This window comes from Coffea arabica, chromosome 8e (assembly GCF_036785885.1).
Source record: "Coffea arabica cultivar ET-39 chromosome 8e, Coffea Arabica ET-39 HiFi, whole genome shotgun sequence".
In the NCBI taxonomy this organism is placed as follows: Eukaryota; Viridiplantae; Streptophyta; class Magnoliopsida; order Gentianales; family Rubiaceae; genus Coffea; species Coffea arabica.
Genome location: NC_092324.1, coordinates 31,104,540 through 31,124,656, shown reverse-complemented (window position 1 = coordinate 31,124,656; position 20,117 = coordinate 31,104,540). Strand labels below are relative to the sequence as shown.

At 37.3% G+C, this 20,117-nt stretch overlaps 1 long non-coding RNA gene across 1 annotated transcript; it reads right to left on the bottom strand.

Moving 5' to 3' along the window:
* Positions 1–1,684: 1,684 nt before the first annotated feature.
* Positions 1,685–3,712, bottom strand: LOC113703461 (uncharacterized). Its single transcript, XR_003451455.2, has 3 exons — positions 3,441–3,712; positions 3,274–3,333; positions 1,685–2,302 (listed from the first exon to the last, which is right to left on the bottom strand). It is a non-coding gene; the product is annotated as an uncharacterized lncRNA (long non-coding RNA).
* Between the last annotated feature and the right edge of the window lie 16,405 nt (positions 3,713–20,117).

The following is a 20,117-nucleotide window of genomic DNA, read 5'->3' as shown; positions in this document are numbered from 1 at the left end:
ATTTGTATATTTTTGTTTGGCAAATACTATGACCATTTTCCATCTTAAAACATGATTCTTCTTCAATTGGGAACTCCAAATGTTTACTTACGCTTACCAAATAAAAAGGAGTGGTTTAGGGTTTTCTTGGGTATTTTGTCCTCCCTTTTACATGAATTTCATTAAGACATTTAGTCTATAATATCTACTTGAATATGAGATGATTTTGAACCATATAAACGATCCCGAAAATAGTATTTCTTAGCCTATCTAGTTGGATTCCGACTTGTCTTTGGTTCAAGTGTTTCTATTGGAAAATTTTATAACCCTTTTGAGTTGGGTTTTACGTTTCGACTATGAAACCCTAGTTATTTTTGTCCACGGGTCCAAATGTCCTTGTTTCACTTTAAAGTCTTTTATACGTTCTACTCATCAATTGTCGAGTTCTTTAATTTCACCTAATTGTTTGTGTTAGATGAGCTGTAATATTCTTTCTTGTTTAATCTTAGATTTTCTTGGTGACTAAAGATAATATCTGGAAGGATATTTTGCACGTTGTTTTGCGTATATAGGTGAGTGTTCCTTGTTTATTATATTTCCTTGACTTATTGGCTTGTTATTATTGATTGATAAAGTGTTAAGTGCTTTCAATGAGTGTTAAAACGAGTTTTCTAGGCGAGTGTGTACTTTATCGCACTCGACCTAAATAAATGTGAAATTTTCAATGATTAAATGATTAAATGCTAGTTGCGCATGAATGTAAGCCGTTTGGCTGAATTGGGCCCTGCCCTTCGTTACCGATCGACTCGAGTCAGAAGCGGACTCGGTCGGGCGATATGGTGACCCTGGGTGTGAACGTTGGTATACTCGAGTATTACCTTGTAGGTTGGTAGAGCCTGGCCAACGTCCAGGAGGGGGTGAATGAAATGAACGATCGAACGAGGGGTTTACTTACAAAAATGCATTTTCAAATGATTGGAGGAATAAGGGGAATGACAGGAGAACGAACGAACGAACGAACGAACAAATGGCTCCCTGTGAGCCCGTATCCTTTTAATATATGTGTTATTATCGCTTTCCATTGTAAATGTTTCTTGAATTATTGATTATCGATGGTTAATGTATTGGCTTTGTTGTTGAATATGTGTTCGGAACCTCACTGAACTTTTAGCTCACCCCCTTTAGTTTTGTTTTCCTTAACAGGGGGATGCGAGCAAGGACGAGAGCCCAGTGTGGGTTAGCCTAGTCTAGTTTTGTGTTTTGTAATGGTTCTCGCCCTAGTGCTTGGCACGGACTGGATGTATGACGAATTGAGAACCTTTGTATATTCGATATTTGTACTTCCTTTTGAGATAGAAATGTATATAAGTTTCGCTTTAAGTTTTGGATTGTTATTTCATTTGATCTTGTGGTTTTATTTCGGATTTGATTGAGGTTTGACTGAGTCCCGGCGAGAGTTGGGCAGGCGGTCCGCTGAACCCTCTGGTTCGCCTTAGGGGGAGGTGAGGCTGTCACAACATGACTGAACAAGAAATGAGGATTCAGTTTGAAGGAACAAAAATAACATACCAGAGTCATTAAAAGTAAAATTCTAAAGGGAACAAAATGAAGAAAAAGACAAAAGATAGAGAACAAAAGCTTAAAAACTATACCTATATAGCCACAAAGATATCAACTAAATAATTATGGTCAGATTAGCAATGACTTTTCTGCATTATAAAGCAAGCTGAGGTAGACACTTTAACAAAAATGGGCATACAAGTTTCAAAATGCCTACCTAGAATATAAATAACTACTAAATCACAAGACAGTTCTGGATTCATGTGTCTACTATTGAGACAAATATATTAATAGGTAACAATCAGACAAAAAGTACCTGTGATCAAACTATCAATGTCATTCCTATTGTATTTATATAACACAAACTAGTCTAACAGTTTAACAAAATTAGTCACACAAGTCTAAATGTACCTGCCAAAAAGATAACCACTAAACCATACACAAGGCTTGACTTCATACATCTGATAGTAAAACAGATTAGTAGGTAATAATAGGAAGACAAAAGCAGTAAAAGAAACACTCCTGCGATATCACACAGATAGGTATGGAAAGATAAAATGAGATTTGTGTTTGCCATAATATATTGTAAAACAAGTATTTTGCCTTCTTCAAGAATGGTATGGCCAATCACATAGATAGCTCAAAACAATTCAGAAACAATGAATACAATTTAAACCTGCAACTCTCTTGTATACTCATAATATATTGTAAAGAACTTGCTTACAACTGAATTTTTCTTTGGTATTGCTCTACCTCTTGCTTCCTGATTGCCAATTCAAAGAAAAAAGATGTAAAATGGATGACTTTACTTTAGTACATATGTGTGGCAACAATAATGTAATAAAGTTCAGTTGTAATGTATGCCATACCATTCTTTGATGATATTAGCCTTTGCAAAGATAGACCTAACTCCTCAATAGCTAATAGCTACTGGAGCTGTAATTTACATCTACAAATCTATTAGTTTTAGGAATCCTCCTCTTGCATCATAGACTACTGAAAAACAATTTAAAGGCAGTGTAAAATTTCTATAAATATTAAAACAGTAATTGGATAAGATATGTGCCATCAATGTAGTCAAATTTGTAGTGTCCTACGTGATTTTACCAATCTTAACACTAATGAAATTTCATGCAAGAGCTCTTGCATAGTCTCTAGCTAATAAAATCCCTAGACAAAATTTCAAGTCATCAATTTAAGGAAGATGTTGTTCAAGTTCTGGTACAGCATAGAATTGTTAATTCATATTAAGCAAATCCTTGTTCTATCATTGACAAAATCAAAGCCTCTTTGGATGCTCAAAAGGTTCTTTTACTTTGCATGTAGCAAATACCACTCCCTTTCATAAGCAAGGTGATCAACTACATATGATTGGTCATGGTACAAACTCCATGAGACATTCATAAAAAAACCAACCAATCAGCACCAAGAGATGGAATCCTAAGGACCGCTAGACAATTTTCAAGCGCTACAACAAGATATAAAACACTAACCATATATTTAACAACTAATTTACAAATTATATTGGAAATACATAGCCACTTTATAAAAAACATAGGACTTCTTAAAACACTCTTGAAAGTCAAACAAACCATCTCCACTAACCAGACTAAATGACAGATAAGACCATGACAACTCCATTTGATTCAGATTAAAGTTAATAAAAAGTATATGTTTGAGAAACAATCATTAAGAATGGTCAAAATCCTAAATAATGAGAATTCACAAACTCACCTATTGAATATGTTCAGCCACGTAATCAAGTAGTTTTTTTTCCATCTTGAACATGGAATTCTGCCAAAAAAAAAAAGAAAACAAGTTTAAAACAAAAATTAAGTCTAAATTCAAAATTTATTTCAAGTAGACGGGGAGTGATAAAAAACTGAAGAATTATAAATTACCATCTGTAAATCAGCCTCAATCTAAAGAAACGTAAACTCATTACATTATCCCATAACAACCTAAACCACTTCCAATAAATTGATGAGACAAGCGTGTAAGTGAAAAGAACCAAAGAAATGTCCAATTGCAGCACCTGCGCATGAAATTGATAAAAATAATAAAAGAGTAAAGGAGAAAAAGATTAGATAAGAAAGGAGACAAAAAACCCAAAGAGGTTTGGCCATACCACTATAACAGAAAATCCAAAAAATTGATGAGATCAGATGCTGAGAATTCCACGAGCAGCATCCCACTGGTCATCTCTGTTTTAAAAGAAAGCATGGAAAAAAATACATTTTAGAGAAAATACTGATTCGGCAACTTCTAAGTTCAATATGGAATTGGGAGAAATCACGAAAAAATAGATATAGAATTTGGTGTTACTCTGAGGGATTCATCATGAAAATATTTTTAATATCTGATAACGATTTCATCTAATAAATTTTGAAAATTTACAAATATCACTTGATTTTTGGGCAGATCCTACAATTTGAAGAATCCATTTGGAAGCGCTAGGCTAAAGCATCTAAGAGACTTCATAATTGTTTGTCAAAAAGAAAATTTTGTTTATTTGATTTGTTAATACATTTTTGTTCCAAAAGAATAGGAGTCAAAAAGTATGTATATGTGGAGCTCTTTAGGAGTTTTTCTCGTCTCATTTGTATTATAATTTTGTCTTAAACTTTTTTAGCAATAAGTTGTTATTTAGACAATCATTGTTTGTGTATAATCATATATATTTCTTTCTTTTATTTTGCTCATTAGAGATTTCATGATGAATTTTAAGAAATAAGATTAAATTGAGATTTTTTCAATCTCTTGCCTGAAAACTCACAAATGTATACACTAGATTGGTGATCCAAATTATGCAATAAGAGTGCTCAGAATTAAAAAGGTCACTTAAAAGACCCAATACGATACCATTTTCTCCTTCACTGTACAATTCATATTTTTGCCCACTGCTATTAGCCATCCAAAAATCAGTCACATTGAGTGATAAATTGTAAATTGGGGCAATCTTTGCTTGAAAGTGTCCACCGTGTCTAATCAGGTTCAATTCACATCTAAGTGAAAGCAAAAATGTACATTATTCTTATTTGTTTGGAAAATTTGGAATGATACTTCAAGTGTTCGTTTCTCTATCTATACAGATGTTATCATTTACTCTCCCATTTGAGCCTTTAACAGAATAATTTCATTTCAAATGAGAGCCTTAATGATCATTACCCTACATTGAAAAATTTCAAATATAAAAAAGGAGTGGATTCTCAATGAGCAATTCGTTATTTCGGTTGTCATGAGGCGTAAGAATGATGCTTTGGCCATCATTTCTACAACCTAAACACTATTTACCCCTTGCATCCTCATTTGAGCTAAAATGGGTGGTTCTTTTCAAAAGCACTTATGATCGTACCCCACACCGGGGAAGGAGATTGGAGGATTTTTTCAAAAGAAGAGGAAAAGAGAAGAAAAGGGGGCAAAATGCTAAAATTCAAGAGGAAGAGAGGGAATTGCAAATTGGGGAAATTCGATTCTATCTGGGCTTCAATTTTGAAAAAAGATAAAAGAGAGAGAGAAAAAGGAAGGAAAAAGGAAGAGTATTGTCCGGCGGACCACTTGTAAGGATCGAAAACAATCTAAGAGGGGGGGTGAATTAGGTTTTCTAAAACCAGCTAAGATATAGGTCACTTTTTTTCAGGCCTGCCCTCCTTTTCTCGAAGACCACTGAATGGATCAGATTACAAGAAAGCACAGTTGTTCGTGAGATGAAGAGATGAACAGTTTATATAGTAAAGCTGTAAACGAAAGTAAAGAGACAAACCAGCCTTCAAACTCAACTTGAGTTTGAACAATACTTTATATAACCAGCTACTTCAAGTTGAACAAACTTGCAACCAATTTCTGTGTACAATGGAAGGATCACTTCCTTCTTGCCCCAAACCACACTTGGTCAAGCAAGGAAGTTTTACAAACACTCTGATAACCCTCACAAAGCTACACTATTGAAGAAGCTGAGTCACACTTGAAAAGCTACAAGAAAATTGCACAATCTGAGAATTCAAATAATCCCTTTTTGAGTATTCAACCACTTGAATCACTCACTATTTGATGTAGACTGGATGTGCAAAGTTACTCTGAGGTGGTTGACTTTTTTCCTTTTATAGGAGACCAAGAAATTCTTCAATTAATGCTGTCAACGGATAGAAGGCAACTGAAGAGTCAACTAGCCGTTGGTGCTGTCGGACGTCCGATATTCAGTTTTTATGCGTCCGAACGAGGTCAATGAATTTGAGAAATCTTCTTGAGCCTCTTAGGACGTCCGATCCCCTATTACCATGCGTCTGAGGGTAAGATGCAGATTTGGAGGTTCCTTTTCAATTCCTTCGGACGGCCGATGCGTCCAATGTGTTGATTCCGAAGTGCAGCAATGCTTGTCGGACGTCCGATGCTCAGGTGTTGAGCGTCCGATCGTGATCAGTAATCGTAGAAGCCCTGGCTTGTCTTCTTCGGACGTCCGAGTCTGAGTTCTTCATACGTCCGAAGTTACTCAATGGATGTCGGACGTCCGATACTCTCCTTTTGTGCGTTCGACATCTTCCTCAACACTTTTTACCTTTTTTGATCTTCTTTTTGTTCTAAGTCCACAGACCTGTTTAGTGTCATTTCTGAAAAGGGTTTCTACAAAAGTATTAGTAGCATCCGTTTGTTTTGTAATCATCAAAAGATATGAATTGAGATAAACAATTTCCCCCTTTTTGATGATGACAAAACATTTAGATAGAGCAAAAATATACGAACTAGGATTACAACTCCCCCTAACGAAGTGCATGAGTATACGAGAAGAAACGCAACTCCCTCTAACTAGTTACTTTACACCATCAGTGCTAATCCAATTCTCCCCCTTTTTGTCATCACAAAAGTGGGTATGCCATGTCTGATCAATTTTGATCCACGCAATTTGATAACAAAGATTTTTCAATCAGATAATATCAGCAAAATCCATTCATGCTCAACACAATCCGAAATCATCAGAAACATTCATTCATAACAAACACATCCATTCAGCAGATATTATCAGAAACACTTAGTCATAACATCCATAAACAATAGAAAACATTCAGTTGTACAAACCAGAAGTACAACAAGGTGCAGTGAAATGTTTTACAATGCAAAAGATGAACTATAGTCCTAAAATAAGGTGCAGTGATCTAGCAGTGCCTAGATAGTGATTTTAGATGATCCAGGCCTCCTCCTGGCCAGACGAAACTGTTCAGGGTCCTCTTCTTCCTCAGTTTCTTCATCGTCTTCTTCATATGCTTCCTCAGTTGCTGGAGCCTTGCCTTTATCCTTGGGCTGAGAGCTGGAAACTGGAGTGGCCTCAGTATCAGTAGTTAGCCCTGTGGGCTCAGATCTTGGCTCTTTCCCATGAATATTTTCATTGATATCAGGTATTGGAGGCACAAGAAGGTTCTTTTTTTCAATGAAAGAGGATTGTTGGGCAGAGGTCATGGTCATCATGAGACCATTTTCAATAAGCGAAACATGCTGTTTGAGGTCTTCAAGCAAGGAGATGACCTCAGAATTGGAAGAGAAGGACTTGCTGGCAGACTTTCTAGGGTGAATGGTGAAAGGAGAGACATAGTCTGACTGATCACGAGAAGTTCTAGGAGTGACAAGGGTTTCATGAAAGTTTTTTTCTAGACTCAGCCACAGTCTCCTTATAGTACCAATGGCCATCAAAAAATCTTAAGTTCTTTCTTTCAAAATAAGCTTTTGAAAAGACTGTTGAAGCACTGTCTTTGGGTGATTTTTCAGAAAAAGGTATTTCAAAATGGGCAAAGATAGGAGTTAGAAATTTACCATAAGAGAGCTTTCTACGACTATCAGTGCTAATTTTGAGCAGAAACTTGCACATCACAAAATCAAAGTCAATGCGGATTTTTTCAACAAAATAGTAGAAAAGATAGAGTTCCATTTTGTTTGCATCTGTTCTGTGGCCATCAGTTGGCACCAACAGATTTGAAATGATGGTGAAGATGATCAGATTCTGAGGACTGAGATCATCTAATCTTGCCTCAGCAGGAGTATTGAATTTGGTTTGAAAGTAGGTCATGAGTTTAGCATTGTAAAAATGATGGTAAGCAGAAGGAAATTTCTCATATGAAAAGAAATTTGTAATTTTTCCTTTGTAACCATCTTCAATCTTTGTTTTCAAAATGGAGTTTACAATGTCAGGTGTTAATGTGATGTTCACAGAATTGACCCTAGAGATGAGTTCTGTGTGTGAGTTACCCTTTCTAAGATTAGCAAAGAATTGATAAAGCATGTCAGGGTAAAAGGTATTAGGAATGGTCAGAAGATGAACCCATTTTTGGAATTCAAACAGTTTAATAATAGGTTCAAGATCAAGCTTACGAAATTCGTAGGGAAGGATGAGCCTTTAGGTGATGAACCCTTTTTGAGAGACCAACTCAAATCTGTCTCTGGCTTCATCATCAATGAATTTTGGAAGAGAAGTGGGTTCTATTACGGGCTGAGATACTGGATCCTTTCCAGAGCGTTTCCCTTTCGAGGTTTGTGTGGCAGATGCTCCCATATTTTGAGCCTCAGATCTTGTCCTTGGAGACTTCCTGGTGGAGGGTTCAGGTGTTTGCTGATTCTCAGCAATGTTTTCTTTATCCTGCTGATCAACAGAGGGATTAGCAGATTGCTTTTTCTTGGATTGGGGAGTGTTCTTCCTTCTTGCAGTTCTCTTTCTTTTACCAGATGTTCTTGTGACAGTTTCATCACCCTGGGTAGCCTGCTCTGGTTCTTTATTTCCACCAACAATGTTTCCTTCAAAGTTCTGCTCTTCCATCTGCTCATCAAATGGTTCAGCAGTTGGAGTAACCAATTTTCTTTGGGCAGTTTTCTTCACTTTACCACCACGGGTCACAATCTTCTTTTTCGGTGCTTGAGTAGATGGTTCCACAATCTCAATGTTCTCATCTCTAAGCCTAAAAGACCGTCCGGCACTGGTAGGCCCTCCTCTGATTCTAACCATGATGCAGTGTGGATGTGTTTTGGATGCAGAATGTGGTGTATAGACGAAGAATGTAGTATGAGCAAACGCGAATGCACTGTAGTGTCGTAAGGAGAGAGTTATGAGAAACAAGGGTTTCGCATGAAAATTGGGAACTATGGGGTAGTTGGGGGTTAGGAGTAATTTTTATGAGTGGTTAATGGGCAATAGAGGTGTAATGGTGTTGGTTGAGTCAATTTCTTGGAACTTGATTTGAGGAGAGAGGAATTTGAATTTTGAATATGAGAGGAAACTGAAAGGTTGCGTCCGAGACCGTGGAGGAAAATGAACTGAGGAAGATGAGTAACTGTCTTATAAAGCTCAATTTTTGAGTATCGGACGTCCGAACGAAGTGTAGCGTCCGACACAGCCGTCCGAACTGGTGCTTTTGTGAAACGAGACGAAGAACACTGTCGGACGTCCGTTCCAATTCACCGAATGTCCGATAAAGGTTGACCAGAAACAAAACTTAGAACATTTTTTCTGAAACTCCCAATTTTGTTCTTAAGAACACAAATTGATCTAGTGGAAGAGCTTTTGTGAGGATATCAGCGATTTGATCTTTAGAACAAACAAACTGAACACAGATTTCCCCCTTGGAAACAAGATCGCGAATGAAATGATGCTTAATATCTATGTGCTTAGTTCTAGAGTGTTGAATGGAATTTTTTGTCAGATTAATTGCACTAGTGTTATCACAGTACATAGGTACACATCCATATACTAAATCAAAATCATTCAAAGTGTTTTTCATCCATAGCAATTGAGCACAGCAAGCACCATCAGCAACATATTCAGCTTCAGTAGTGGACAATGAAATAGCATTTTATTTTTTACTAAACCAAGATACTAAGCAATTTCCAAGAAAGTTGCATATACCAGTAGTACTTTTTCTATCTATTTTACAACCACTGAAGTCAGCATCAGAGAATCCACATAAGGGAAGTTCATGACATTTTGGGTACCACAAACCAAAGTTTAAGGTTCCTTTAAGATATCTAAGAATTCTTTTTACCGCATTCAAGTGTGATTCCTTTGGACAGGATTGAAATCGAGCGCATAAGCATACTGCAAACATGATATCAGGCCTACTTGCAGTTAAATAGAGTAAGCTTCCAATCATACCTCTATACTTCTTCTCCTCAACTTTTGTACCTTCTTCATCTTTGTTAAGTTTAGTAGATGTGCACATAGGTGTTCCAACAGGCTTTGAGTCCTCCATTCCGAATCTTTTCAGTAACTCCTTGGTGTATTTTGTTTGGTTTATAAACGTTCCATCTCGGGTTTGAACCACTTGGAGTCCAAGGAAGAAGTTTAATTCTCCCATCATGCTCATTTCAAATTCCTTTTGCATGATGTTGGAAAAATCCTTGCACAAGCTCTCATTAGTAGCACCAAATATGATATCATCCACATATATTTGCACAATCAAAAGATCTCGTGAGCTTTGTTTCGTGAAAAGCGTAGTATCTACAATGCCTCTTTTAAAACCATTTTCAATCAAAAACCCACTCAAACGTTCATACCATGCTCTAGGAACTTGTTTTAATCCGTATAAAGCTTTTGAGAGTTTAAAAACATGATCTGGATAAGATTCATTTTCAAAACCAGGAGGTTGGTCAACATAGACTTCTTGATCTATAAAGCCATTTAAGAAGGCACTTTTAACATCCATCTGAAATAATTTAAAATTCTTGAAATATGCAAATGCTAGAAACATTCTAATGGACTCCAGCCAAACTACGGGTGCAAAAGACTCATCAAAGTCTATTCCCTCTTCTTGGGTGTATCCCTTAACCACCAGCCTGACCTTATTTCTAACAACCTCCCCTTTATCATTCATTTTGTTCCTAAAAACCCACTTTGTGCCAATGATAGGATGGTTTTGTGGTCTAGCAACCAGGGTCCAAACTTTGTTTCTTTCAAATTGGATTAACTCTTCTTCCATAGCTAAAATCCAGTGCTCATCATTCAATGCATCAACAACATTTTTAGGTTCAAAATGTGATACTAAAGCAAGATTATCTACTAGGTGTCTAGAGAAACGAGTTCTGACCTTTTCAGATGGATCACCAATTATAAGCTCCCTGGGATGGTTCTGAACAAATTTCCAGGTTCTTGGAAGATCATTAGGAGTAGTGGTATCTCTGTCATCCGTTTCTCCAGTTGGACTGTCCTGAGTATCAGCATCCTTTAAATCAGTTTCTGGTGAAGCAGAGTCATGATCATTGATTGCTAACTTCTTTAATTCTTCTTGAACACCTGTATCATCATCTTCACCACAATTCATGGAAATGTCACCATTAAATTCATCAAAAGTAATGTGTATTGCCTCCTCTATAACCAGTGTTCTACGATTATAAACTCTGAAGCCTCTTTTGTTTTCACAATAACCCAAGAAAATTCCCTCATCAGATTTCTTGTCAAACTTTTCAAGATGTTCCTTGATGTTCAAAATAAAACATTTACAGCCAAAGACTTTGAAGTAACCAACAACGGGCTTTTTGTCAAACATGAGCTCATAGAAAGTTTTGTTCAAGATTGGTCTTAAGAGAACTCTGTTCATGGTATAACAGGCTGTGTTTATGGCTTCAACCCAAAAATACTTTGGTAAATTGCATTCACTAAGCATGGTTCTAGCAGCCTCTTGAAGAGTTCTATTTTTTCTTTCCACCACTCCATTTTGTTGGGGGACTCTAGCAATAGAGAATTCATGTGTAATGCCATTGTTATCACAAAAATCTGGAAAGCCACAAAAATGAAATTCAGAACCATTATCACTTCTAATTTTGATAATTTTCAAGCCAATCAAATTCTGAACTTTAGCAAATAGTGATACAAAGTTCTTGAAAGCATCATCTTTATGTGCAAGAAACATCACCCATGTATATCTGGAATAATCATCAACAACAACAAAACAAAATCTCTTACCACCAAGGCTTGTAGTTTGTGTAGGACCAAACAGATCAAGGTGTAAAAGTTCTAGTGGCTTTGAAGTGGAAACACACTTCTTGGGTTTAAAAGATACCTTGACTTGTTTTTCAAATTGGCAAGCATCACATATCCGGTCCTTTTCAAATCTGATTTTTGGGAGACCTCTAACAAGATCCTTTTTAGAAATTTCTTTTAGCAAATTCATATTGAAGTGACAAAGCCTTCTATGCCACAACCATGGGTCCTCATTTGCAACTTTGAGACATTTGAGATAGGAGGAATCAATTTTTTCAGTAACAACTACATAGATATCATCAACTCTTTTTCCTTTGAAAACAATGTTGAACTTTGAGTCAAATATGAGACATTCAAGCTTCTTGAATAATACCAGCAAATTCCTATCACACAGTTGACTAACACTTAATAAATTGTAGCTCAGATTGTCTACAAGAAGAACATTGTGGATAAAGGTTTGACCATTCTTACCAACATCACCAATACCAATAGTTTTGGCTTTGTTATCATCTCCAAACGTTACCTTTCCACTTGCTTTTAGCTTGAGTTTAATGAATTGAGATGCATCACCAGTCATATGTCTTGAACATCCACTATCGATGAATCATTTTGATTCTTTAGCAATGTTATCCAGGTTCACCTACACACAAACCCACAAGATAATACTTGGTACCCTTTACATGTTGGGTCCTTGAGAGTTAGCATTATGTCTAACTATCCACATACATCTCATACCATTTTTCATGTTTTTCTTAACATAGCAGTTGCTATTTATATGACCAAATTGACAACAGAAATTGCATACTGACATTGGATCAATCAAACGAACTGGTTTAATGAATCTGACTTGCCTTCTTCTATGGACAGTAAACTCATTTGCGTTTTGATTTAGTCTTAATTGATGAGCGTTAAGATGAGGTTTAATGTCATTCTTTTGAAGACGGTTCTGTCTCATATGATGTAACAATTGACATAAATCACCCATCCTTTTTCTTAGACTACATTGTTCACTTCTGAGTATGTTACAGAAATTTTTCTTTTTGTTAAGTTCAGCAAGCACATCAGTTTCAGTCCTTTTCAGGTTTTCATTTTCATGTTTGAGACACTTGTTTTGTCCAAAAGATTTGCATTATCTTGAATCAGAAAATTAATTTTCTGTTTTAGTTCTTTGTTTCTGATATAAGATTCTTTTAAATTGTTGTGCATCTTTTCTAAGAATGAATTAACATCATCATCAGATTCATTGTTACTATCAGTTTGGGAAGAATAAGCAGTTACCTCATCATCACCAATGGCCATGAAAGCCACTTGAGCAGATTCCTCTTCTTCCTCAACTTCATCTTCTGAGTTGCAATCATTCCAGGTGATCTGGAAATTGTTGAACTTTGGTTTTCGTTCAACCTTGTTCTCCTTCTTTTCTTCATTGGACACTCATTTGCATAGTGTCCTGGTTGACCACATTCGAAACACTTATCAGTCTGCTTCTTGTTGAACTCCAATTTTCCTTTGTTTCTGAAGTCATTAGACTGATTTGGGAAGGAATTGCTGGATCCACCTTTTCTGAATCTTCTCTTATTAAGTATTCTTTTGAAACCTCATGTGATGAGTGCAATATCACTGTCATCACCTTCCAAATCATTTCCATCCTGTGAGGTTGTTTCATCTTCGTCTTGTGATGCTTTCAGAGCAATACTCTTTCTTACTTTGGTGTCTTCTTCATCCTGCATCTTAGATTTAAGTTTAAGTTCGTAAAAGGTTAGAGAGTTAATTAGAGATTCAATGAAAAAAGTATTCAGATCCTTGGTTTCCTCAATGGTGGTCACTTTGCTCTCCCAATCCTTTGATAGAGCATTCAGAATTTTCCTGTTCTTTTCACCTAGAGAGTATTCCTTCTCAAGCACCTCTAAATCTTTGATCAGATCATTAAATCTGTAATACATTTTGTCAATGTTTTCATGAGGTTCCATCTTAAAAGATTCATACTTAGTGACCAGAATGGATTTCTTTTACTCTCTCACATTCTCGCTTCCCTCATGGATCTCTCTAAGTTTATCCTAAATTTTTTTTGCAGATCTACAACCTTTGACTCTAATGGACTCATTTGAGTCTAATGCACTGTATAGAACATTCATAGCCTTGGCATTTAGAGTGAGATGAGTTCTATCTTCAGCAGTCAACTCACTTCTTGTTTTTTGTCTTGGCCTATGAGTAATTTCATCAACAATAGTCGCGTCATATGGACCTTCACTAACAATAAACCACAATTCAATATCAATGGATTGTAGGAATATAATTATCCTTTCCTTCCAACTCACATAGTTTGACCCATTGAACATTGGAGGTCTAGTGACAGATTGTCCCTCAAAGAACATGGCATTGTTGGTTGTCATATTTACTCCCAAGCCGATTGAGTTTAATCTTTAGGAGACCAAGCTCTGATACCAATTGTAAGGATCGAAGACAACCTAAGAGGGGGGGTGAATTAGGTTTTCTAAAACCAGCTAAGATATAGGTCACTTTTTTTCAAACCTGCCCTCCTTTTCTCGAAGACCACTCAATGGATCAGATTACAAGAAAGCACAGTTGTTCGTGAGATGAAGAGATGAACAGTTTATATAGTAAAGCTGTAAACAAAAGTAAAGAGACAAACCAGCCTTCAAACTCAACTTGAGTTTGAACAATACTTTATATAACCAGCTACTTCAAGTTGAACAAACTTGCAACCAATTTCTGTGTACAATGGAAGGATCACTTCCTTCTTGCCCCAAACCACACTTGGTCAAGCAAGGAAGTTTTACAAACACTCTGATAACCCTCACAAAGCTACACTATTGAAGAAGCTGAGTCACACTTGAAAAGCTACAAGAAAATTGCACAAGCTGAGAATTCAAATAATCCCTTTTTGAGTATTCAACTACTTGAATCACTCACTATTTGATGTAGACTGGATGTGCAAAGTTACTCTGAGGTGGTTGACTTTTTTCCTTTTATAGGAGACCAATAAATTCTTTAATTAATGCTGTCAACGGATAGAAGGCAACTGAAGAGTCAACTAGCCGTTGGTGCTGTCGGACATCCGATATTCAGTTTTTATGCGTCCGAACGAGGTCAATGAATTTGAGAAATCTTCTTGAGCCTCTTAGGACGTCCGATCCCCTATTACCATGCGTCCGAGGGTAAGATGCAGATTTGGAGGTTCCTTTTCAATTCCTTCGAACGGCCGATGCGTCCAATGTGTTGCGTCCGAAGTGCAGCAATGCTTGTCAGACGTCCGATGCTCAGGTGTTGAGCGTCCGATCGTGATCAGTAATCGTAGAAGCCCTGGCTTGTCTTCTTCGGACATCCGAGTCTGAGTTCTTCATACGTCCGAAGTTACTCAATGGATGTCGGACGTCTGATACTCTCCTTTTGTGCGTCCGACATCTTCCTCAACACTTTTCACCTTTTTTTATCATCTTTTTACTCTAAGTCCAAAGACCTGTTTAGTGTCATTTCTGAAAAGGGTCTCTACAAAAAGTATTAGTAGCATCCGCTTGTTTTGTAATCATCAAAAGATATGAATTGAGATAAATACCATTTATGTTTCACAGATATAAATGAACAGGAGTCTTCCTCAATCAATTAATTCAGATACATGCAAGAATTTTCGCATTAATGAAAGTTTCCTTTCAGAGTTAATGTAGGGAACGAAATAAGAAGTCAGGCCCTCTTCTTTTCCAATCAAACATTCTATCTCTAGTTATCCCTTTTGAGTTTTCAGAATAAAATATTTCGTTTGGCAACCCCTGAGATTCACAAACCCCACACTGGGGTAAAATTTAATTTTTGAATGAAAGAAAAAATAGCCTCAGTCAACAATAAATTGGGGCAAACTTTGAAAAGTTCAAAAGAATGGCATAAGGCCAAAAAGAAAATAGAGAGAAGAAAATGAAAGAAAAATAGCCTCAATTGAGAATAAATTGGGGCAAGTTTTGATTTAACCCTAAAAATAGGGTTGGCGCAACAATGCGATCTCAGGTCACTTAAACCCCTTTTGAAATTTGCCTTCAAGCCTTAACTTTTCCAAAAACCCCACCAGACCCCATTACAAAAGTCGAAAGTCCTGACTTCTGTTTTTTGCAATGGCCCTGTCAAGAAAATTTCTGATGCCAGAAAATTTTAGCTGTATTTCTGAATTGCTTGGGTATGTGGTTGACACTACTCACCATGTGAAAATCCACCAGGTCGAAAAAAAAAAGAAGAAGCAAAAAGCAAAGCAAGAAAAGTAAATGCAAAAAAAATTTGACGCTGAAGTCCCTGGTGAATGATGAGAAAAATGCAAACAAAGTCCGAGATCTTTGAGTACGAAATGAGAGCAATTTTTGAGAAAAATGCGATCTTCGGTGCAATACCCTCGAAAATTTTTTCTTTAACTATCGTTTTCCAACCGCATTACAAACTCATAAAGTCCATCGCTGACTTATCCCTCATGACAACGCAAAGCAAGGTTTACGCTCCTAAGAAATCTACCTGTCACTCATGATCATAAGATTATAACCTGTTTTTGCATGTTTTGGTATCGTTTCTACCCCTCTGTTGCAAGCTTACAAAGCTTATGTGTTGACTAAGTTTTCTTAAGAAATAAGGGTGACAAACTATTTACTTTCACTAAGATGTGATATCGAATGGGCACAAAAATAGGACAAATCTTGACCTCCCATTTCCTTTAACCACTTCCAAATCAGAAATAACGCCCACTTGATTGGTTCTGAAAGACGAGCCAACAAGAAGTGGTGACCCGTTACCCTAAGCACCAATGCTAAAAGGGAGGAAGAAATCTTCTTGAATTTGGTGTTACTCTGAGGGATTCATTATGAAATGTCTGCATGAGTTCAAACTCGACGTTTAAATTTCTTCACATTGTGTGGTTTCTCTTTGTTCAAATAAATGGGGAATCATCTGAAAAACTTTTTACAATCAAACGAGCCCACACTGGGGCAAATGTTTATTTGTGAGATTTCACGAAATAAGCCCACACTGGGGCAAATTTTGTAACACATTTGAGGATTTCACCCAAGAGTCAGGTAATATACTTTTGATTTCAATAACACTGTTCTTTCATGAGGAATAGTTGCATGTCGTACTTTGGTAAGCCCCTGTGCAGGTATTCATGGCTGAAATCGACGAAGAAGCATCTACTGATATGGAAGGCCAATACCGAAGAAAGAGAAGAAAGAAGGGAAAAGGGCCCTACACTGGGGCAAATTATCTTTGAAAAGATTCTTTCAAAACTCGAAGGAAAATCAATCAGAAAATTGAAAAAGTCAAAAAGTCAAAAAGTCAAAAATCAAATTCAATTTCTTGTTTCTTGGAAAATCAAATTTAATTTCTGGTTTCTTGACAAATCGAATTTAATTTCTTGTTAAAAAATTCTCATGGCAGGCTCGGGTGTTATCCCATTGACCAATTGACCAAGTTTCGGTAGGTTCGGGTTTAATCCCACTGATCGATCATCACGGCAGGCTCGGGTATTCATCCCACTGATCAATTGACCAAATTTCGACAGGCTCGAGTGTTGATCTCACTAACCAATTGATCAATTGAATGGCAGGCTCGGGTATTGATCCCACTGACCAATTGACCAAGTTTCGGCAGGCTCGGGTTTAATCCCACTGACCGATTATCAAGGCAGGCTCGGATGTTATCCCACTGACCAATTATCATGGCAGGCTTGGGTTTAATCCCACCGACCGATTCATCACACTGGAGTAAATTTTTGGATAATTTTTCAAACAAGTCTTATACAGTTTCTTCGTACATACCAGCATTTCATTTTCATTGCCGCTAAACATGGGTCAGTCCCACTAGCGTGCATTTTATTTTGCACTGCCACTAGCCGTGGGTCAGTCCCACTGTGAGTATTTCATTTACACTGCCACTAGCCGTGGGTCAGTCCCACTAGTGTGCATTTCATTTACATTGCCACTAGCCGTGGGTCAGTCCCACTAGTGAGCATTTCAGTTACACTGGGGTCAGTCTCACCAGTAAACATTTCATTTCCACTACCACTAAACATGGGTTAGTCTCACCAATGAGCATTTTATTTTCATTGCCGCTAAACATGGATCGGTCTCACTAGCGTGCATTTTATTTTGCACTGCCACTAGCCGTGGGTCAGTCCCACTAGTGAGCATGGGTCAGTCCCACTAGTGAGCATTTCAGTAACACTGCCACTGGACGTGGGTCAGTTCCACCAGTGAGCATTTCATTTTCACTACCACTGAACATGGGTTAATCCCACCAATGAGCATTTTATTTTCTTTGCCACTAAACATGGGTTAGTCCCACTAGGGAGCACCTCTTTTCCTGTTAGGGTCAGTCCTCATTTCAAAAACGGCAGTCGTTCGAATAGCTACAGCCGAAGACACAGGTAAGTATTCGGTGTCTACGTCTTTGTCTCAAGTTTTTTCGAAACTCAGACAAAGAGGGGCAAACTCTAGACACCAAATTTTTGGTTTTAAACTTTGTTTATTTAATTGATTTAAGTTTAGCGTTATGTGTTCAATTTTAGGTTTTTTAGTTTATTTATTTATTTTATTTTATTTAAGGTTAAAAGTATTTCTTATATACTAAATTTCAGAAAAAGGAAAAAAAAGGGGAAAAACAAAAAAAAGAAAAAAAAGAAGAAAAAAAGGCAAGCTCACGCTTGCGTGAGCCACACAGGATCTGAGCTCTTTCTTCATATTAAGCAGAGGCATGAAACGAACAGAGGAATTACAGCGGCTCAAATCTATCATCTAAGGGCTCCAAAATCTTGGAGAAATCTCACTATCATCCTAACCTTAGGTGTGAGGGTTTGGGGATTTAGCTTCCTATATAAAAGGCATAAGATGAAGCCGCAAGGCGGAAGGGGGGAGAAGAGGAAAAAACAGAAGAGGACGGCTGGACAGAAAAGAATGAGTGACGGCTGGGAAGGGTTTTGAGAGAGGAGAAGGAGAACAACATAAGAGAGCTAGGGAGGAGAGTTGAAAGAAAGGAAAAGAAAAAGGAAAAAGAGAGGAAAGGAAAAGTTAGGGGGCTTCATGAGAGAAAAAGAAGGAGGCTTTCGGGAAGACGGCTGAGAGAAGGAGCAAGAGAAAACTAGAGAGAAACGAGGGAGAGAGTAGGAGAGAGAGCAAGGAGGAAAAGAGGTCTGGGGCTATTTCCTCAAGGAGCAACGGAGCCACTGGAGCTACTAATCCTCCCGACCGTCGCCATCTTCACCGAGAGAAAGAGCCATCACTGTAAATTATCCTTTTACTTTACATCCCAGTATCTCTTCAAACACAGATTCTTGAAGCCTTCAAAGCATGTATTTCGTGACCTTGCTTGTGAAATTTTACTGTTTTGTTGTTTATTTTTCCTCCCCTTCTGTTTCATGTTCACTAAAGATTTTGTTTTCCGTTTGTGAGTGGCTGTGTGTTGGTCATGGGGTGCGTTTTGAATTTGTGCGATTGAGAACTTGTGAACCTAAAAAGCCATCAGCTTTGTGTTTTCTTTCCTCCATGAAAATGAAATGGATGTGGTCTGTGGGTTTTCTCTTTGGTAGATTTGATTCTTGACGGTTTAAGGATGGTGAGATGTTAGGGCTGGAATTACAGCCACATCATTTTCGTTTCTTGGTAGCTCTAAATCCCATTTCCTTCGAAAGCTTGCACTGATATTCATGGCTATCTTCTTACCCGAGTCTTTCTTTGCTGTTTTTGATCCTTATAGCAGCCTAGTGGGTTTAGTTTTTTCGTTGTAAAATACGTTGTTTAAATTTGTTCTGAGAAAAATGAAATCTAGAGTCCCTATTGGGCATCACAATTAATATGAGTGGCACCAATTGAGTTTTGAAGAGATATTTTGACCCCCCGATACCCTCTTAGGTCTAGGATTTGCATTCATATAGTACATCCAAATGTGATAAATTTTAGGCTAAAATAAGAAAATTTTTGACTAAATCACGCAACTGGCCTTGACTAGGTTGAAAGGGTGCCTTGGATTTTTATCCTTGCCTTCCCTTTCTTCAAATGTGACTCCCGAATCTTTTTCTCTGATTTTCGTAGATTTGGAGTCATTTAAAAAGGGTTTTCTACTTTTTCTTTGAAAATTCATTTTTAGGGGACTTGGTACACCTTAACTCGATACCAAGTGGCGACTCCGATTTTTATTTCAAAAACCCTTTTTAAACTATAATTTCGGCCCACATCGTCGCATTACAAACCCCATTTAGGCCCTTTTTCTTTTTAAATCAAAAATCATTTTTCAAATCAAAAATAAAATTGAAATTCATTTTTTCCTAAAAACTCATCATTATTTTTTATTTAAAAATGGGGCGCTGTGACAGCCCCACTTTCCCCTAAGGCGAACCAAAGGGGTTAGCGGACTGCCTGCCCAGCTCTCGCCAGGACTACGGTACAGTTTACGTCGATCTATAACGTTCCGGAACATCCCATTGCACGTAAACAAGTCAAAAGAGTCAAAATAAAAAAAACGAAAAAATTTGCCGAAGATGAATAGTGCAGGCCACGTCAGAATCCGGCCGGAATCTGGCCGGATTCAGTCCAGTGACTTTTCGTTCAAAATTTTCCTTTTGCCGTTTGAAATCCAAATCGATTCAAAG